A 10,492-nucleotide genomic window follows, 5' to 3' on the forward strand; every position below is an offset into this window, starting at 1 on the left:
ATAGCCATTTCCATTTCAAACTTGAAGTTCTCTTTTTGCTTGGCCAAGGCATCCTCAACCATTTTGGCTCTTTCCTCGGTGTTAATCATAAACACTTCGCGGGATTCCCCTGGGCTGGATATCGTTTTGTCAGAAGTGACTGCAGAGTTGGAATCTGACACTTCATCATCCAAGGATAATCCTCGATTAATCCTCTGATAGCCCCTTTGTCTAATGGTTCCTGATCGTAAACGGGTTAGACGATACGATATGAGAGGATCAGAACCAGAGGGTTGAATTGACTTTCCTCTACCAGCCATATTAACTGTGACTACGGATTGTTCAGGTCCGACCGCTTCTAGCTGGAGTCGAGACATCAGTCGAGCTATTCCCAAATTAACTCTTCTTCCTAGAGAAAAGTTGGGGGTAGAACCACTTAGAACCATCAGGGACTTTCCCTTATTGACCATATTGATGGTAACTTCTGGGAATTCGTCATCTCGAACAGCCAATCGTTTCTTGCAGAAGCGCTTTGGTTTGGACTTGGTCATTCCGTTGGAGATCCTCTCGAATACCGAGACCCTCTGTGGAGCGGTCTTAGGGTGGCTACACGCTGATAATACTGCCCTGATAAGTTTGACGCAGGGGCAATGAAAGTCCATATCCAGGGTATCTCTCTTTCGAGAACTGTTTGCACCCTCAGTCCGATAGTACAACTCATCGGCATAATTACCAGAGTAACCTATTGCGTGTTGGCACGACTTCTCAAATATAACATTATCATCGTCAGATGAATATGTTTCTTTCAGGAAATTTGCCGCCTTATTAGCGTTCTCAAGAGTCACACGTTTGGAGCTATGCTTTTGAGAGCGCGAACTCTTGACGGGCTCTTGGGCTTCAATTCGTCGTCCGAGGTGGTCAAGTGTAAGGGTTTTCCCATTATAGGAAGGTTCTGATTTGTTACGAGGGTGTGTGTGACCCCCAGCTCGAGTGGTTGCTCGGGGTTCAGTCATCGGACCCAAGCGTTCTTCGAATGGAAATTTGCCTCGATCCTCGTGCAAAGGACCCAGGCAATCCGCCATCCTTATAGCCGATCCCGTCAAATAGCTCCAAAGCCTTACCAAGTTGATGCACAAGTCGTTGGTGTTGTCTTTGACGTACCCTCTTTGATATAGTTGGCGCGCTTTCAGCAATCGACTCCTTGGTGGAGGAAAGGTCCAGATCTGTAGATCCGGTCTCGTTGGAGGCCGGAGGGGCATTGCAAGGCAGGGTTGCAGCGGTAATGAGGGCCTTGATTTTCCTGCGCGTACGAGGGGTGGAGGATCTGGAGGAGGATGACGACAGATACTCCTCAAATTTTAGTTGGTCGAACTCATACTCGACCTCTTTGTAAACCGGAATCCGGATCCGCGGTTACGGCACGACAGCTTCGGTAGCAAAACTGTTGGCTCCCACTGTGGTCGCCAGCTTATTTGGGTCAAAAATCATTGTTTTCATTGTGATTGAATCTATAACAACTTTAATCGTTTACAATAAACTCAAATAAAAAGCTGATCTTTTTATAAGATCTTCTTATACATTGAAAATATAAAAGATACGACTCTTGTCAAATAGTGTAACAGACGTTTATCACCCGCTACTTGCGTGGGAACTTTACCTGTGCCAGGAATGTTAATATCCATGGACCGTCGCGGATCAGATCCGGTTGACAGATTAAGTTGATCAAAGCTCTTACTTCACGAAGGAAGTAATCGCTGCAGCGATGATCTCGACCAAGCGAGATCACGGTTCTCCTCGAGATTTAAGACCAATCTTAAATCCGGAGTGTTTGCTTCGAAAGTTAATGTATTCATTGTGGTATTCATTACAACTTTAGTCGTTACAATGAAAACAAAAAGGTAGTCTTTTTATAAGACTTTTACACAATGAAAAAAAAAGTTACAACTCTTGTTAAAACAAACGCAGGGAGACCGTTTATCGGTCTTCTGCTTGCGTGGTTGTCTTCGCCTGTGCCGAGGTTTATCCGTGGACCACTTTTAATCAGATCCGGTTTCTAAAAATTCACCAGAGCTCCTACCTCACCAAGGAGGTATTTGCTTAAAGCGCTAAAATCGACCAAGCAAAATCAGTAGCTCTTCTCGAGATTAAGACCAAACCTAATCTCGAGGAACGAACGGGAACGGGCTTCAGATCCTTTGAATTGCTTCTTCTTTATGCCGGGATTCGTCGGGATCTCGCTAGCCCTTGCTGAAATTCGTACTCCCTTGCTCTCCAACTCGGCAGTACCTCCTCGTCTTGATAATTAATCCGCCCCGCTAAAAGGAAGCCCTAGGCTTGTATTTATAGGGTTCCGAATGCGGAGTTTTTGGATAAGAATGATGGATTCCTCCTTATCTTCAGTTAATAACTGATTAACCATGTTTAGAGATAGGATTTAGGCAGTTAGGAACCTATGGAACTGAAAAGATCTCGTGAAACCCGTCGAAACCGCCAAAAACGTGTTTTCGGGTCAAATCTGCGCGAAGGGGAACGGGGTAGCACGATCCGACCCGCGTGGGCGCGGGTCGGACGCATTCGACCCGTGCGCGAGTCGTGGGTTGGATCGCGCGCGCGCTTTTTTTAGCCTTTAGTGTTTTTTGGTTTTTCGGGACTTGTAGTTTCTCTCATTTTGTTTACTCGCCCGTCGTGTTGACTTGTACGCTCTGCACGAGTTGATTGACGCACGTTGATTGATGCTTGTGTGCTGATTGGTGCGCGTGTTGAACGACGTGCGTGAGCCGATAGATGCACGGGAACTGATTGACGCGCGCGAGTTGAATGATACACGCGTGCTAACTGACTGTTGGGCGCGTTTGGACGATTTGAGTTGATTGACGCGTGCGGGCCACTTGGCATTTGCCGTTGTGGTGGTTCGTTGTCGTGTTATCAACGGTTCGTCGATTCACTTCATGCGCTTGTCGGCGTCGGATAATCCTCTTCGACTCGGATAATGACGTTCATCGCCTTCTCTTTGTCTTGAGCTGTATTCGAGGACCTATAGGCAATTTTTGATGCCTACATTTGGCACAATCAGATCGAAAAAATTTAAATACAAGCTTTCTATTAAGTGAAGATCATAGCAGTGAATACCATATATGCAGTTGGTATCTCAGAGTGATTTTTAAGTAAATAGACTCATGTATGACGAGATCATCGATAAAACTAACATAATATCAATAGTCAGATGAAGAAGGTAGAGGAGCTAGCCCCCAAATACCAGAATGGACTAAATTAAATAAGGAAGTGGAGAGAGATGTACTGGTTGGAAACGGTAGAGCAGTAAATTTAGCCAATTTACAACTAGTACACGACTCAATGTGAGAACTAGATGTTACCTGACCAAGTACTCCGGACTGGATAAGACTCTCTATTCTACATGACCAAGTCGTCTATGCCACAAATTGGCGGGAGCGAGGTAGAAGGTTTTGATGGACAAATAGAAGCAACAAGAGAATGTGGACGTATGGACTCTGGAAGGTGAAGATATTTTAGAAATACAACGTGTGCCTCCTACGACCAGCCCTAACAGTCTTGCCCGTCTGTGGATCCTGTACAAGACAAGTATCAGAAGAAAATGAGACAAGTAGGCTAGTCATACATAAACAACTAATAGAAATTAAATTTAAGCACAACTGAGGAGCCACATAGACGAGGCCAAGTGTTAGACGACCAGATAGGTCATTTTATGGGGGAGATAGAGCGATACTGAGTGATAAACAATGGTTGTCCAACAGCCTTATAGATAGTGGGAAGAGAAGATGAAGTGAAGACAGACGATAAGAGTGAGGCATTACGAGTTGTATGAAAGGAACATCCAGAGTAAAAAAAAATCTAGAGATCATTCATACCAGAGCCTTGTGCAGTCGATGAGCTAGCAAAGCCAGACAGTGATGTAGAGGTGGTATGCTGAAGAGCATCAAGTTGACGGTGAAGATTTTCAATAGCTTGAATAGTAATATCACAAATGGTAGATGGTATAGCATTGACCAGCAATCCTAGTGCGTGAGAGGGTTGAGACTGAGGGGGTCGCCGACCATGACCGGTACCTTGGGAACATAACTTAGGATGAAGCTTGAAGCATTTCTCAGTGAGGTGTCCATCTTTCTTGCAATATGTGGAAAAGATCTTAGATCGAGCCTGTTGAGAAGTATGATTCATAATAGGAGCAGTGACAGGTATAGACATAACAGTCTCGAGTGAAGAGGCAGGAGCTTTTGTTGTCAAATTGAGTCGTGCGGTCTGCTGCCGTGTCTCATAAGCAGTGGGAGCTCCCATAACCGAGGCTAAAGTTGAAAATTGAGGCTGATGAAGTAGTTGGTCAGCCATAATTAAATATTCAGGAAGGGACTGAAATAGTTGATGCACCTCACACTGTTTATACTAGACTAGCTAGTTTTTGTATGTGAAATCATGTCCAGAAAGCATGGAGCGTAATTCTGTCCAATAGGCTTGTATTTGACCAAAATAAGACTGTAGAGAGGAACTACCTTTACGTTGTATAATAACGCATTGCAGAAGATATGCTTCCCGTTCACCGGAACACTCTGTGAAGCGCTCAGAGAGACGACTTCACATGGCTCGAGCAGAGATAAGCAGGCTAATTTTGTCAGTGAGACCAGAGCCAAGATAAAGAGTGAGATAATCCATGACACAAAATTCCTACAACTGCCAGTCCGAACTCTCCTTGACATAAAGAGCACATGCGGTTTGAAGATTGGTATCACCACAACCAGATGTAACAATACTGATGGACGGTGGAACTTGTCCCGAACTGGTGAGATGATCAAGTAGACCAGCACCACGCAAAGCATTTGTGACAATGGTGGACCACCCCGCCCAATCACTTTGATCATTGAGGGGCTAGGGTGGTTTAGGGATCTTTTTTGAAGGAGCCATATTAAGGCCTATTTAAGTGTAACACAAAGGTGGAAGGCCCACAACTAAGTGACAATACAAGGGAGGCCCACCCACGACGGATCAACGCCGATGTTGAGACGTTAAGAAGTCGAGATGATTTGAAATGGCAATACCGTTATTGACTGTGAAACAACGATGCCGTTCGTTTGAAGCTGAGAGACGACTAAAAAAAAAGTCGAGAGACGGCTAAAACAGAAGCCGAGAGAAGGCTAAAAAAAAGAAGTCGAGAGACGGTGTGAAACGGCGATGCCGTTACTGAATGTGAAACGGCGATGCCGTTCGTGTGAGGCTGAGAGACGACTGTCACGGAGGCCACGATGCGGCAAGCACGAAAGCAACAATGATGTGTGTGTGTGTGTGTGTGTGTATATATATATATATATATATATATATATATAAGTAGAGGAGGGTGATGTGTGCTCTCATAACCAATGTGGGACTAAACCTAATATCAACACGAGAAATAGAAAAGTACAAACACCCTTCATTTCCTTTCCTCTTAAATTCAATGTTTATGAGTTAGTAGCAAGATGATGATTAAATTTCATGTTCATGATGTTAGTAGCGAGATGATAACTAACTGTGCGATTTAGAGCAAGTGAACGTAGCAGATCTATGATTACGATCTTCATCTATGTAATTAATTTCTAAATTAAACATGTTCCTTATTTATTAGAAAACATGTTCGGTGTCTTTCTATCTGCTCTGGATAATCTAATCTAATACTATTATAAAAGTGTGTTGCCATGTTAAAACATTTCTTCCGAAAATGCCCTCCAACATACATACATGCACACACAAAATACATGCATGCATACATAAGTCATACTTCTTTAAATCCTTCAAATCAAACACATGTGTACATACCACATACATGCATACATCTCTAGCACATCCATACATGCATACATTAAGATATATACATACTTAATTTTTCATAACCTCCCTATTTACTACCATTAAAATTTCATTTAACCACCCACTAATAACACTCCCCACTAAGTATTTACATTACACACTAATTACCATTAAAATTTCATTTAACCACCCACTAATAACACTCCCCACTAAGTATTTACATTACACACTAATAATGAAAAATGTTATAACTATTCGTCTTCCATAAATCACTATAAATTACTATAGAGTCTTATCAAATTTCTCCAACGAAAATTCTAAAAGCTGAGAGCGTCTGATTCAGAAGCTGAGAGACTTTACTATAGTTATTTAGCCTAATAAGAAAGAGGGGGAGGGGGAGGGGGAGGGAGAGATTGATTGTATTCAAAAGATAAGAGCGTCAGATTGTATGTGCTAACTAACTGGTGGTTTTTGATCTATATCTCTTACCAAGTTTTTCAAAATCTTTTTCGTTTATTATTATTTTTAAGTATTACTTTATCTCTATATGTTTGTGGAATCGGAAATACAGAAATGAAAGAAAGATTAAGGTGCTCTTAATTTCTACCATTGCAATATCACCAATGATAATATACAGTCTTATATGTAATATCGCAACTCATAGTAATCATGTGTTTGTCTCATGCATTAATCTTTTTTATACCCATTTTGTGTTGTACTTCTTCTTGATATGGATAAATATTATAACCATCTCTTAACGAATGGGTGGATCTTTTTCGTTTATTATTATTTTTAAGTATTTCTTTATCTCTATATGTTTATGGAATCAGAATTACAGAAATGAAAGAAAGATTAAGGTGCTCTTAATTTCTACTTGCAATATCACCAATGATAATATACAGTCTTATATGCAGTATCGCAACTCATAGTAATCATGTGTTTGTCTCATGCATTGATCTTTTTTATACCCATTTTGTGCTGTACTTCTTCTTGATATGGATAAATATTATAACCATCTCTTAACGAAGGGGTGGTTGGACTAAACACTCTGAATTTGTCCATGCTTGACTTGGTATTCACCAATGAGGACATATTTCATTTAACCACCCACTAATAACACTCCCCACTAAGTATTTACATTACACACTAATAATGAAAAACGTTACAACTATTCCTCTTCCATAAATCACTATAAATTACTATAGAGTCTTATCAAATTTCTCCAACAAAAATTCTAAAAGCTGAGAGCGTCGGCTTCAGAAGCTGAGAGACTTTACTGTAGTTATTTAGCCTAATGAGAAGAGAGAGGGGGGGAGAGGGAGGGAGGGGGGGATTGATTGTATTCAAAAGCTAAGAGCGTCAGATTGTATATGCTAACTAACTGGTGGTTTTTGATCTATATCTCTTACCAAGTTTGTCAAGATATTTTTCGTTTATTTTTATTTTTAAGTATTACTTTATCTCTATATGTTTGTGGAATTGGAATTACAGAAATGAAAGAAAGATTAAGGTGCTCTTAATTTCTACCATTGCAATAACACCAATGATAATATACAGTCTTATATGCAGTATCACAACTCATAGTAATCATGTGTTTGTCTCATGCATTGATCTTTTTTATACTCATTTTGTGTTGTACTTCTTCTTGGTCTGGATAAATATTATAACCATCTCTTAACGAAGGGGTGGTTGGACTAAACACTCTGAATTTGTCCATGCTTGACTTGGTATTCACCAATGAGGACATAAATCTAATTTTGACAATTGTGACTCAAGAAGAAAAGACTTGCATATTTTTTATGTCCGAGTAAAAAATGATTTTGATACAATTTTGATACAACAGTGTGTGTGTGTGTGTGTGTGTGTGTGTGTGTGTGTGTGTGTGTGTGTGTGTGTGTGTGTGTGTGTGTGTATATATATATATATATATATATATTATATATTTATATATAAGTTCATACGTCTAGACTCGCTTAAACATTATGCAAATAACCCCACATCAATAGCTTTAGTAATACCTTACCCAATATATTATGGTTTCATAGAGTTCAATAGTTGAGCTGCCTACGTGATTTCTTTGGTTGTATACAATGGTCTTTCATGCGTAGGATTTGCACAAAAATTATACTACGTTCCAATTGCATGGGAAAATTAATATGTAGGAGTACATGAGAAAAACTATTACTTTTATAACACTTTACATATCTACTTACATCTAACATTAAATCCTAAATTAATTAAAAGACCACAAGCCATCATAAGACCACCGACGCCCAAAGTGCTTAACATAAAGGTAAAGTATAGAAACTAGGAGGTCTAAAGTTGAAGTTCTTGCAATTAGGTGAGAGAGCTATTGCTTTCTTCTTTTTTATTCTTTTAATTTGACTAGGAATTCTATTGATCACTTTTACTTCTTTTAATATCGAGGAGCTTTCAAGATTTTTACAGATTTTTTGTTAAAAATGATGATTATGATAGTTTGATACTTCCATGAAAATTTATGCTTTAATTTTAAGAATTGAAATTTAATAAATTTTAATTTAGTCTATATTAAAATATTTTATCAATTTAATTATCTAATAAATTATTGCTTATTATTTTATATAAATCTAATATTTGTAAAATATTACTAAATTAGATATAATAAATTATAATAATTAATGTTAATAAATATAATCTGTTAATTGAATAAATGAACATTATTACTGTAAATTATTTATTCAAACAAAAATATTATTTCTATTAGTTTTATTAAATTATTAGTTTGATAGTTTTTATTATTACTTATCATCGCGTGCTACCTAATGAGTATTAGTTATCTACGTGCAACGCACGTGCACCATACTAGTTATAATAAAAGAAGGAAAATGAAAGAAAAAACTGGTTATAGTAGATGCATACGAACTAAGTTGAGCTTCATATTTCTCCACTTCAAGCAAGTTAATGAATTAGCTCGGATCAAATCATCATGAAAGACCCAAGGCGTGGGCAGGTTCCGTCCACATTTAGGTTGGATTTGGTTTTTAGTCCGAATCAGGCTTTGTTGGATCGAATTAGCCGAACAAGCTTACCTGTAGAAATTAGGCTTAAGGGTTTTGATTTGTATGAAGATGACGACAGCTGTTTCATCCTATCAAATAAATATGATTAGTCCCTAATTTTGATTTGATTAAAAAATTATTTACATTATAAATAACTAGTCTTCGATGTACGCATGGTAGAGAAATCTTGGGCTATTAAAAATTGGTGGGCTCTTTTTTTTTGTTGTTGTTGAAGTTTTGTCTCTTCCGCGAATTTGAATTTTCAATTTTGAGAGCATTTCTTGAGTTTTTAAAAGCGCAGCAAAGATAGAGTAGAGCAACACAAGCTTGCGACTAATAAAAGACTGTTTTAAAAAAAAAAACAATACTAATGTAGGACTACTATACTAAATTTCACGTATATAATTGGCAAATTTTTTTAAGGAGACAATAAATCCCATGAACCTTATGTGCCCAGAAACATTCGTAACAGGGCTTAAATTTCAGCCCGTACAAAAACAAAGTGTGATCGTAGATCCCAAATGTTCCGTGGATAAGCCTTGAGGCCCTAATCATGGGCCGGGTCTCACCGAAGTCCAGGAGTAACCTCACCCACAAAAAAAAAAAAAAAAGAGCTCCTGTAAATACAGATAGTTCATACTTTTCTAGACACAACAGTATATTCGATTGCGTTAGTAATTGTTATGTCACTAAGCAGTAATTATTTTAGAAAAGATTTTTTCTTCAAATGTAACACAATATACCTCTCTTATGCGTTTGAAAAAAAAAAAAAAAATCGCTAGAGAGGCCGTCTACTATCACGCACACGATCAACTAGAACCCATATATGGTAAGCGATACCACACTTTTTCGACGAGTGCAGCCCATTGCATCCTATTTCATTCTTTAACGAAAGCGTGATGCTTAAACTCCGACCTTTTCCTTGAGGAAAAGAATGTCTCAAACACGAACACTTTTCCGACCAAGATAACGCATCACCCAAGCGCTCCATATAAATTTCAATTCCTCTCAATTAGTCCTGCTGCAAACGGAATCACCGTCCACGGCGACCACTCGTCGCCCTGAATAAACGGCCCAACCGTAAAATTAAGTAAGTACGTCCGACCAAGATAACGCATCACCCAAGCGCTCCATATAAATTTCAATTCCTCTCAATTAGTCCTGCTGCAAACGGAATCACCGTCCACGGCGACCACTCGTCGCCCTGAATAAACGGCCCAACCGTAAAATTCGCTAAAATTTCCAGTCCATTCCAACCACCCAGCAGGATCAATTAAACTATCGATATGCGAATTCAAAATCATAGTTCTTGAACACAACTTCCCATGGTCGTCCCAAAAACGCCTTGAATTTAGACTGCGCACCTGTAATGCCGGACAAATAAACTTATGGAGCGACGGTGCGAGTTTGAATTTAACATGAGCTTGTTACGGATAATACATTTGATCACTTTTACTTCTTTTAATAGAGGAGCTTTCAAGATTTTTACAGAGATTTTTTGTTAAAAATGATGATTATGATAGTTTGATACTTCCATGAAAATTTATGTTTTAATTTTAATAATTGAAATAAATAAATATTAATTTAGTCTATATTAAAATATTTTATCATTTTAATTATCTAATAAATTATTGTTTATTATTTTATATAAATCTAAT

The sequence above is a fragment of the Asparagus officinalis genome, chromosome 7, assembly GCF_001876935.1.
Source record: "Asparagus officinalis chromosome 7, Aspof.V1, whole genome shotgun sequence".
Classification (NCBI taxonomy): Eukaryota; Viridiplantae; Streptophyta; class Magnoliopsida; order Asparagales; family Asparagaceae; genus Asparagus; species Asparagus officinalis.